Source organism: Kogia breviceps, chromosome 18, assembly GCF_026419965.1.
Source record: "Kogia breviceps isolate mKogBre1 chromosome 18, mKogBre1 haplotype 1, whole genome shotgun sequence".
Taxonomy (NCBI): domain Eukaryota; kingdom Metazoa; phylum Chordata; class Mammalia; order Artiodactyla; family Physeteridae; genus Kogia; species Kogia breviceps.
The window spans coordinates 23,353,090-23,365,098 of NC_081327.1; the positions used below are offsets into that span (position 1 = coordinate 23,353,090).

Sequence of the window (12,009 nt, forward strand, 5' to 3'; positions counted from 1 at the left end):
CCTCTTGTACAGTATTAGGAATGCAGGCTGTTTTTCAAGGCCTCCACAGTGCTGAGGAATGGGGAATGTTAGGTTACAATGCCACAAAGCTTGCTGCTCTCGCTGAGATTTAATATGAAATCTCCTGATTTCTTTTCTCATGAGTAGACTATAGTGTTTTCTTTTGGAGAAATACCACAAAGGTAAAATGCCATTCTTGTTACATCATATCAAGGGGACATAGTATGAGAGTGACTTATCATGTAGATGTTAACCTTGATCACCTGGATGAAGTAGTGTTTTAAATGTTTTTCCACCATAAGGTTACTTTCCCCCTCCTCTTTCTGTACTGTACTTTGTGGAAAAAAGTCACTACGCACAGCCCATACTTAAGAAGTGGAAGGTCTGCTCCATGTCCTTGAAAGTAGAATCGCCAAATAACTTATTTGGAATTCTGCACTGGAGATTTGTCTATTCTCTCCCAATTACTTATTTACTTAATCATTTATTTTTATAAAGGTTGAAATAATGAAACAGAAAAAGAGAAAGAGAAACAAATCTAGAAATTTGTTTCTTTGGAAAAAAACAATAAAGCAGAAACATTTGCAAGCCTAATTAAGATGAGAGAGAAAGAAAGAGAGAGAACAAAAATAGACAAAATTTGGAATGAGCAAGGGGCTATAACCATTTAAAAATTACAGAAGAATACTGCATGCAATGATGACATCCAGGTTTAAGGCCTAAAGGAAATAGATTATTCCTAGCAAAATAGATATCACTGGAGTTTACTCAGGAATTGTAAAACTTGAATAAACTAATGATTCTAGAAAAAACTAGAAATTTATTTGAGTTCTATCATTGGTAAGGGCACCATTGTCAAGACGAATTTGACCTTTACAGAATAGATTATTCCAATGTATTTTGATATTTTAGGGCATGGAAAATCCAGACCTCCCACATTACTTTATGAAACCAGGATAATCTTAACATCTAATTTTGATAATTCTCATAAAATATACTATCAACCAATTTTGCTTATGAATATAGAACCATTGCTGAACTCTTTTTGTTAACTTTGGGGGCCATTTTAAAATCAAGACAATAATAACTCTGACTAAGTATGATTTATTCCAAGAATGCAAGGTCAATATGCTAATCTATAATGTAATCCATTATAATAATACAGTAAATGAGATAGCCATATTATAACAATAGATAGAGAAAAGATATTTGATAAAATTCAGTAGCTATTAAAATTGTGAATAAAATAGCAACAAAAGGAAACTACTTGAATCATGACTATAAACCAAGGTTCAATAATAACAGCAGCAAAAATGAACTAAATAGCAAATAAGCTGATTTCATATGATCTGACAATAAATAGGGGATACCTACTATGGCTAGTATTTAGTATTGAGTCTCTAAAACTGCAACAATATAAAGCATGAAACAAAACTGACATAAACAATGGGGGGAAAAAGAACAACAATGCTTTTTCTAAAGGCATCTATAAACAGAAAATCAAAAGGTTGTGTTTTTGTGGGGTTTTTTAGTTGCTTTTTAAGAAGGTATCAGAATTTGGCTGGATATAAATAGTACTATATAACAATGAATTACATTACTCTAGAAATCAGTACTTAGAAATGTTAGTTATAAATGACATTGTTATATGACATTGGTTATAAATGACAAATTAGGCAGTGTTTAGAATAAATTTAAAAGAAAGGCACAGGACCTATTTGAAGATAATTGTAAAATCTCACTGATAAAAGAAAGGTCTCCCCAAGAAACATGTTTCTTGAATAGGAAGACTTATGGTTAGCAGCAGTTCTCCCCAAATGATTATATAAACCTGATGAAATTCCAATTAGTAATACAAATACTTTTAAAAATCTAAATGAATAATCTTAGAATACATATTACAGAATAATGTCTAGGAATAATCTAGAAAATCATAAAGAATAACCATGATGAAGAATTTGCTTTTTAAGATTATGCCACAGTCACTGTATTTAAATCAATGTGATAGTTGCATGGGAATAGACAGATCAGGGATATAGAAAAGAGACTTCAAAATAAGTGTCCCAATGCTTGAGAATTTTACATATGACAAAAATGGGTACTTCTATGGGAAAATATGGGTTATTTAATAAATGCACTAGAACAATTAGCCATCCAGCTCAATTGACTCTGATCTGACAGCGTATCCAAAGATAAGTCCTTCCTGAACTCTCCCAGGGTTCCAGTTATGATGAACTAAGGCCACACTGCACAACCTGCCTGCCCCTGCCCCTCACTGCAGAAAACAATGATAAAACCTGGACACAATACAAAAAGTGATTACCTGAAAGTATGGGATAGTGAAGAGAAGCAGATAGACTCTAGTGGGAGGTGCATGCTCACTTGGTGGAGGGGCACAAGAAGCTTAACAAGTTCCTCTCTGTGAGTCCACATGGCAGTGCCCACAGCAGCTTTAGGGGAAACAGCAAATTGAAGCTGGAATACTTTGAATTCTGGAGAGAGTTGGAGGGGGAGTGTGAACCCACATAATGACTCTCAAACTATGCATGTGCAGAAGACTCAAAGCAGCTCAGCTAAACACAAAAGGTCTGAGCTGAGACTAGAGCTGCTGCTCAAAGACAGAGTTTGAAGTTTAAACCAGGCAAGAAAGTTTTCTGCTAAAAACACTCATAAGAGAAAAAGAACAGAATCCAGAATGTTCACAACTTAGCATTCATAATGTCCAGGATATAATCCCAAATTTTCTAACATATAAAGAACTAAGAAAATGGAATGTATTCTCAAGAGGAGATGAGTCAATCAGGTATGACCCCCCAAGATTAATCAGCTGCTGCAATTAATAGACAAGGTTATTTAAATGACTATTACAACTATCCTCAATGAAGTAAAAGAAAACATATTTTCAATTAATGAAAATATTTCAGCATAGAAAAGGAAATCTCTGCAAAGTAAATAAAAACAGTAAAAGGAAGCAAATAGAAATTCTAGAAATAAAAAATACAGTTTTGGAAATTAAAATTTCACTGGATGGACTTAAAATCCAAATGGATATGAAAGAAGAAGATGTAAGTGAATATGATGATAGAATGATAAATATTATCCAAGCTGAAGAACAGAAAGAGGATTGAAAAAAGAAAAACCATTTCAATTTTTTGCTGTTCTAAAATATCTTTCGTGTCCTTACTTATTGTGCTCTATCTTCCTCTAGCTTAAACATATGGGATGCAGTTATAATGACTATTTTAATATCCTTGCCTCCTAACTCTATCATCTGTGTCATTTCTGGGTCAGTTTGATTGACTTTTTTCCTCATTATGGCTTGCATTTTTTTCTACTTCTCTGCATGCTTCTTATTTTTTGAATGTATTTTAGGCTTTGTGAAATTTTCCGTGTGTATGTTATTGTTTAATGTATACTTGCTTAAATATATTTGAGCTTCATTTTTGGATGCCATTAAGTTGCTTGGAAACAATTTGATCCTTTTGGGTCTTACCTTAAGCTTGGTTACCAGGGAAGAGAGCAATGTTCAGATTAGGGTAAAAATTTCTCCACTACTGAGGCAAACTCTCTTTAGTATTCTACCAGTTCCTATAATTATGAGGATTTTTCACTCCAGAACATGTGAACAGGCACTGTGTTGGCCCTTTGTACTCCTCGAGGACTTTCCCTTCTAATCCTTTTGACAGTTTTCTCACACATGTGTGTTGAAGAGTATTGGGACTCTCATAGATCTCTGGAGTTCTCTTTCTTTTCAGCTCGCTCTCTCCTCTTCAACACTCTGCTCTGCTAATTCTAGCTGCCTTAGCCCCTCTGGATCCCAGCTCCTCTCTTCAACTTAGGGAGACTGCTGTGCTCCACCTGGGTTGCCCTGCCCTGTGCTGCTGCCTGAGAACTCTCTCTAGGCCATAGCTAGAGCAATTGTAGGGCTCACCTCATCTGTTCTTCATCTTTCAGAGACCACTGTCATTTTTTGGTTGATGTTCAATGTCTTGAGAAACTTTCTTATTTTGTCCTATATGTTAGTTGTTTCAGGCAAGAAAGCAAATCTGTCAAGGAACAGATTTTTTAGTTGTTTCAGGCAAGAAAGCAAATTTGTTAAGGAGCAGATTACAGTTACTCTATCTACTCTGGGCCTCCTCAGTATCCACATCCCTCAGTCTGGGCTGTGCATCTGGGATGCTCCAGGGTCTGAGAAGATGAAAACCAGTAGGATTTTTGAAGAAATATAACAAGCAAATTGAAAAATTTATATAGAAAGGCAATGGACATAGAATACTTAAAACAATTTTGAAAAAGAAAAATCAATTTGTAAGACTTACACTACCTGATTTCAAAATTTACTTTAAATCTGTAGCAATCGAAATTGGCATAAGGATAGTCATAGAGACCAGTGGAACAAAATAGAGTTCAGAAGTAGACCCACACTTAAATGGTCAATCAAGTGCCAAGAAAGTTTTCAACAAATGTTGCTAGAATAACTATATATTCATATACAAGAAATGAACTTACACATTTACCTAACACTAGAAAAAGTTAATTAAAAATGGATCATAGACCTAAATGTAAGAACTAAAATAATAAAACTTCTGGAAGAAAACATAGGAGAAAAATCTTTGTGACTTTGATTACATTAAGATTTCTTAAACAGGATACAGTCAGCATAAAATATAAATGCAAACAAATTATAAAATGGACTTCATTCAAATTAAAATCTATGAGATTTTAAGAAACACATTTAAGAAATAAAAATGCAAGTCATAAATTGGGAGAATTTTTTTTCTCAAAACATACATCAGACAAGGACTTGTATTTAGAATATATAAAGAACTCTTAAGAAGTCAAACATCCCAATAAAAACTGGGCAGAAGTTCTTTATAAAACAAGGACCAAATTTGTGAATGGATATTTTACAAATGAAGATATATGAATCCCCAATAAGCATATGAAAATATTTTCAACGTCACTAGTCATCAGAGAAAAACCAATTAAAAACCATAATGACATGCCTATTAGAATGGCTGAACTGAAAATTATTGATAATACCAAGTGTTGGTGAGGATATAGAACAACTGTAAGTCTCACACATTGCTGGCTCAAATGAAAAATTGTATAGTCACTTTGGAAAACAGTCTGGTAGTACATTTAACTGTAACCATACACTTACCATGTGACCCAGAAGTTCCACTCCTAGATATTTACCCAAGAGAAAGAAAAATTTATATCCACAAAACCATGTATACAAATGTATTGCAGGACAATGTATAATAGGCAAAAACCAGTGAGTGGATAAACAAATTGTGGTTTATCTATACTATGGAATTCTATACTGCAATGAGAAGTAACAAAAGATTAATGCACTCAACATCATGGATGAATTTCAAAAACATTATGCTAAGTGAAAGAAGTCAAACAAAAAAGTCTATAGTGGATGATTCCATTTATGAAAAGTTCTAGAAAAATGCAAAGCTATAGTAACAGAGAGCAGATCAGTGGTTACCTGGAGCTGGGGTTGGAGATATAAGGCTGCATAAGAAAAATGTTATGATGATGGAACTGTTCTATTTCTTGATTGTGATTACTCTGTCATATACAATTACCATGATTCATCAAACTGCACACTTAAAATAAGTGTATTTTATTTTATATAAATAATACCTTAACTTTCAAAATCAAAAAAAGAAAAAATGTTAAATAGGTTCCTCATGACTTAAATGCTCAAGTATTCAAAACTAAAAACAACACAAAACACAATACTCCTGCAAAAAACTTCTGCAACTTAGGGGTCAAGGAGAACTTCTCAACTAAAACCAGAAATTTAGACGTTATAAAACAAATTATAATAACCTTTGTATGGCTATTGAAGCAATTAAATGAATGGACAAAATGGAGTGGGAAAAAATCATGTAATACAAATGACAGATAAGGGGTAAGTTGTCCATATTATTCTAAGTACTTCTTCAAACTGACAAGAAAAATATAGTAGTTAAAATATCAGCTAAGGAAAAGTCATAGAGGAGCAAATTTAAATGGTCACAGATACATAAAAAGATGCTAAAATTCACTGGTAGCCAGGAAAATGCAAATTTAAAGAACTATGAGTTTACATCATTAGAAAGAGCTACACACCTAATACTTGCGGGGATTTAAAGAAAATGATGTTTTCCTACTCCTGGTGGAAATGTGCAGTGTTATAGCCTTTGGCAGAAGTAACCTAGCAGTATTTATTAAAAATAAAAACACATATATCATTTAACCTTACCAGGCTTCTCCCAAGAATGCCAATAGAAATAAAAGCAGATCTATTAATGGACATGGGCACTAAAGTGTTATTGCAGCATTGTTTCTAACAGCACAACGCTGGATTAAAGTGTGAGCCGGTCAGGAGGGGAATGGTTGAATACATTCAATGGCATTCATACTCCATTCTGTTGAACAATTGGTGAAATGAGTGAATTAGAGCTATAGTAGGGGACTTTCTCTACCACTTATTGAGTAACAAATGCAAGATACAGAAAAGGGTATATAATAGTCCACTTTCTTGTTTTAAAAAAACGAAGACTAAAATCCCAGTTTACATACATTCCTGTGTATGTGTATTGCATATTTGTTATAGTATTGTAAGCATGAAGGAGAAATATGGAAGGATTCATACCAGATTTTTAAATCCTTCTCCCAATGTGACCCATGTTGTGAGTGTTGATATATGTGTAGGTAGGTATGGAGCCAAGCAACAAACAAACAAATCAAACAACAAATCCTGCATTTGGAAAGCATGTATATAATCAGGTGTGAATTGGATTGAATATGAGTCAGATAAGTTAGGTTACTCTTCAGTAGTAAACAATTTAACTCTCAGTGCATCAATTTGAAAAACATTTGTTTCTTGCTCACAAAAGCTCTGAGGGTCTGGAAGACTCTCTAGAGCAATTTTCTGAACAGATTGGTTCAGACTTCCAGGTCATTTAGATCTTATGGCCTCTTCCTATCAACCTGTATTTTCATGATTGATGCAGTAGGGGAAAGAAGTTAATGGAGAATTGTGCAACAGCATTTAAAGGTATTCTCCTGGATTTTATGCATGTCCTTTCCCTTTTCTTTTTTGTTTTCCATCCAAATCAAGGCACACAGACATACATAAGTTCACTTAATTAGGGAAATCTGTTTTTCCTAAGCTCCTCTGGAAGAGTAGTGGAAATATTGGTGAACAGTAATGTCTTCTATATATAAATTTATTTACATAAAAAACTAAGCTTTAAAATAACTCTGAAATAAACATACTGTATGAACAAGCAATTTACAAAATATAAGAAATGGCCAATAAAAGTGAAACTATGTATACATTAGCAGATTGGCTAAGATTATAAATGTTGATAAGGTCCAGAGATGATGAAAGTTGGAAAAAAGAGAAATTCTCATATAACCCTTGTGTGGGAATAACTCTGTACATCCCAGAAATACAAGCAGGCTGAAGATATCAAAATGGAATTTTGAATTATCTTTTGGCACAGTAATACGACTTACAAACATTCACTCTTGAAAATAATCAGATAGGTGCATATGTAAATAAATATTCACCTCAGCATTATTTATGAAAATAAAAAGGAAAACAGTCTAAAAGTACATCTACTAAGGATGAGTTAATTAAAGTATGATAAATGCATATAATATGAGAACCTTTAAAAGAGATGAGGTCCATTTAATTTGTTTTAACAAAAAGTATTCGAAGAATATGTTTTGGTTATCTGTTGCTATGTTACAAACAATCCCAGAACTTTGGAGTTTAAAATAACCATTTTAATTTAGGAAGTCCTCTCTGGTTACAATACAGAGAATGGATTGAAAGGGGTCATGTCTGGTTGAGGGAGCCCATTTAGGTGGCTGCTGCAGTGAGCTAAATGAGACAAGCAAAGGTGTAGCTAACATCTTGTATTTATAGTTTTGGACTTCAGTTTTTCACTTAATGTTCCATAATTATATTTTCCCATTTCATTAAAAATTTCTTGGTAATCATTAAAAAAAGGAATGATTTCACTCTGCATCTGATTTTGTAGATCAGGAATCAAGAAGGGCTCAGCTGGATGGTTTGTCCTTGACACACACACACCCCCCCCAGATATATCAGCTGGTCAGCTGGGATGGAAGGATCCACTTCCAAGATGACTTCTTCATTTGCCTGTCTGGTACCTTGGTGAACTTTGGTTTCCTCACCTCTCAACATGGAATCTCATCTTCCAGGCCTTCTTGGGCTTCCTGAAGAGCATGATGGTCTCAGGAGAGTCCTACTTCTTACATGGTGGCCAGCTTCCAAGAAGTAGGAAATGGAAGTTGCCAGACCATTTAAGGGCTATGCACAGAACGAGCATAACATTATGACAGCCATATTCTATTGACTGAAGCTGTCCAAAGGCCTTCTCAGATTCCAGGGGGTGGAGAAATAACCTTTTCTCATGAAAGAATGGATTGAAGGGAGCAAGGACACTTGCAGAAGTGCATGCAGGATGGGGATATTGATGTGGTCCTCTTTGGAAAATGCAGTCTGCTACAATATTATATGATTCAATTTTCATAAATATTGATATTTCTTTATATTTAAAAATCTAGAAAAAATATGAAGATAAAACAATGTTTCTGTGGAACATAGAAATTTTGAGTAGACACTGCTTTTTACTTTAGATTCTTCAGTGTTTGATTCTTTTTACAGTAAATGAATTACTTTTATAATCAGCAAATTAAAAAAAATTTGATATTAAAAAGAAATAGGTTGTTTAAAGTTGTTTGCTCAATGAATTTGCAGTGCTCAAAGCATGCATTTAAATGGATGACATTTTTTTCTCTCTATGGAAAATTTCAGGAGGAACCTCTACATTTAAGTTTCCATATTTGCAGATGGAGTAGGAGTGATAGCTTCTTGGCAAAATTGAATTTAAATAATGGATTTAAATAATAGAAGCCATTATTCAGGATGAGCTTAATGCAGTCCCCACCCAGATGATTTAAGCAATGAGATGGAGCACATAAAAGCCTTACAGCTGCCTCATGCAAATTATTATATTAAAAATTTAAAGAAAAAATTAAAAGTGAAGCAGACCAAAAACTTCAAGGAAGAAGGGCTGAGGGGTTAAGTGGCCTTTTCAGCAGTCAGGAAAATGATGTCATCCTTTAGTGGGCGTCTGTCTGGCTCCTCCTCTCTATTTTCAGGATCATCATTCCTGTGGCTGTGAGTTATCAGAATAACAACAAATGTGCATATTCAAAGATTTTTTCATTGCCTTCACCCATCTTTCCAAACATACCCAGAAGTCATAATGCAGGAATTACACTGACACAATCATCCCCATGGAAACAGAGCCTGGTGTCATAAACATGGCATTATGACTTCTCAGCAGGAGGCAGGTGGGATTTTGGCACTGAATCTGTAAGTTTTATTTAAAAACACAAATGTCTAAGAGAATAACACCAAGGCAAAAAAGAAAAAAGAAAGGGCATAGAGTTGCCCCTATAATATACATGACTTGTTTTTTGTTTTTGATGTTTTCCAAGGATTTGTTCGCCTATGGCAGGGCTTGATTTTGCCTATTATTTTTCTTTTTTGTTGTGTTTGGTATGTTCTCAACTTATTCACTGGCTGTTTATCTTGGTAGGGGCTGCATTTTTAGATGGAGAAGTTGAGACTCCAAGAAGGGGTCTGACTTGCTCAAGTTACCTAGCAAGTTAGTAGCCCCACTGAAGCCAGAGCCCTTCTCTTGTCTTCCAATCAACACATTACAGTTTCCCTTTCAGTATCTCAGTTGTACTTTGAGAACATAATTTATGCATCAGTTAGGACATTGCTTTGGCCTGTCTAATGAGATTCCCCTCTCCAAAAAAATAGTGTTTTATATAACATAGAAGTTTTTATCTCTCTTAAAGCAGTCCATGGTGTCAGGGACCCAGGCTGTTTCTATATTATTTTTCTTCTGTGTCTACTGTGTTGCCCTCATCTTCTAGTACAGGATGTCACACACCATATCTGTACTCCAGACAGAGTAAGGGGAGGGCATCCCCCACCTTTTAAGAGTGCGATCTGAAAGCTGCACGTATCACTTCTATTTACATCCCATTGGCTAGAACTTAGTCGTATGGCCATTTCTAGTTTCAAGGAAAGCTGGATAGCCATGTCATCAGCTACAAGTGGTTGAACTATTATTATGGGAGAAGGGAAGAACAGATATTGGTAATGACCAGGGGTCTCTGCCATAACTTGCATCCCCTTCAAGAGAATGCTTCTTTCAGGGGGCTCTCATCTAAAATTTTTCAGCTAATGCAATGGCTGGAGTCAGATAACAGTATCTATTTCCCCAAGGGTATTTAAAATTGTAATTACTATATTAGTTATAGAGATCACTGAATTGACAGAAAGACTGAACATCAGACTGAGATCAAAACAAATTAATTGACCATTAAAGTATGTATCAAGATTGTAACAGAGACTCTCCAATTCAGTGGCTGTAAGAACAAATAAATTTATTTCTTTTTTCAACTTACAGTTCAAGATGTGTGGTCCAATGTTGGTGAAGCCTTGCTCTGTGCAGATATTCAAGGATTCAGGTTCATGATAACGCTTCTGTTTTAAACATATGGCCTCTAAGGTCCCTCTGCTTGCTGCCATTCCAGTCATCAGAAAGGGAAAAGTAAGAGTTCAGGGCTGGGACTTTTTTTCTTAATATGTGAGGCAGGAATTGTTCTGCTCATTCTATTTATGAGAGCTTAGTCACTTGGCACCATGGGGGCTGGGAAATACGGTTCCTAGCTGGGTTGCTTCTTCCCATATTTAAATTCATTACTGTGGAAGATGGTCACATGGATATTAGTGGGCAGCTAGTGGTTTCCTCTGCAGGGTAGCGCAGCTTAAATGACTGAGTGCCAACAATTTCTTTCTTTCATCCAAGTATCTTTCCAGTAAAAGATGACAGGGAGAGAGAAGGAGAGAAAGAGAAAGGGGAGACATTTTTGGTTAGGCTTAGGCCATGTATGCCCCCATTGGTAGCTGTAGAGGAGGAAGGAGGAAGAATCATGGAATGTCTTTATGATTTACATTCCCATAGTGGAGTATTGGTCAGGGGTCTCCATCAAAGTCCTTGGTTCTAGAAATATTCCTTCTTATTCCTGTTGTGTAGTAGACCCCTTATTTCCTCTTGACAATTAGGATCAATCACTCCAACCAACACAATTGTTTTTTGGTAGTTTATCCAGTGACATGAAGAATTCAAACTAATTATGTGGAATTTTCAACTTTTATTTCAATGTAAACATTGTTGCAACCCCCAGGTAGAAGTCTTTTTCTCTTAAATTCTAAAGTCTCTAAAACCTTTAAATTAACAAAGTCCAAATGTATAGAGATGGGAAGAAAATAGTATAAGTCTGCACTCTGACCAGTGGATCATGGTATATTCTGAGTCTGCAGGAATTAGTACTAGCTTACAGCTGGAGTCCAGTAATTTCTGAATGGTCTTAGTATTTTCATTTCCTTAATGATCAGTTACACTGGCCTCTAGTCCCACTGGCCATGGTAAGGAGGGAGATTTCCAGTATACATTTGTGTTATTTCAATATTAATACTCAACGTTTCCTGATTTCCCCTTTATTCCAGAGGCTCTGGATCTATGAATTGATTAAGGCCTAGGAACTTAGTAATGGGCTGTGATTCTTTTCATGGTGACTCAAGTAAGTCTTTTTTGCAAGACTCACAGTATGATCAATCATACAGAGCAAGTACAGCCTTAGAGTTACTCATCTGTTTTGGTCCTAGAGACTCCAATGGTCAACTGAGTTCCATCTAACAGTATTTCACATATTTCTAATCACTACCTGAACTCTGCTTCCTATTACAGAAACAATACTCAGTTTGCAGCAGTTGTTTAAGTGCTGCTAGTTCTCTTTTGTCACTCCTGGATAGCATCATGCTATTTGAAAAAGGAAGATCTCATTTGAAGAGTGGCTTTTCCCATCTAATCTCCTTCCTGCAAAGCA

At 35.2% G+C, this 12,009-nt stretch overlaps 1 long non-coding RNA gene across 1 annotated transcript; it reads right to left on the bottom strand.

The window, feature by feature from the left end:
- Nucleotides 1-3,937: 3,937 nt before the first annotated feature.
- On the bottom strand, nucleotides 3,938-10,659 carry LOC136792966 (uncharacterized). Its single transcript, XR_010837618.1, has 3 exons — nucleotides 10,525-10,659; nucleotides 9,089-9,215; nucleotides 3,938-4,046 (listed from the first exon to the last, which is right to left on the bottom strand). It is a non-coding gene; the product is annotated as an uncharacterized lncRNA (long non-coding RNA).
- Nucleotides 10,660-12,009: the final 1,350 nt, after the last annotated feature.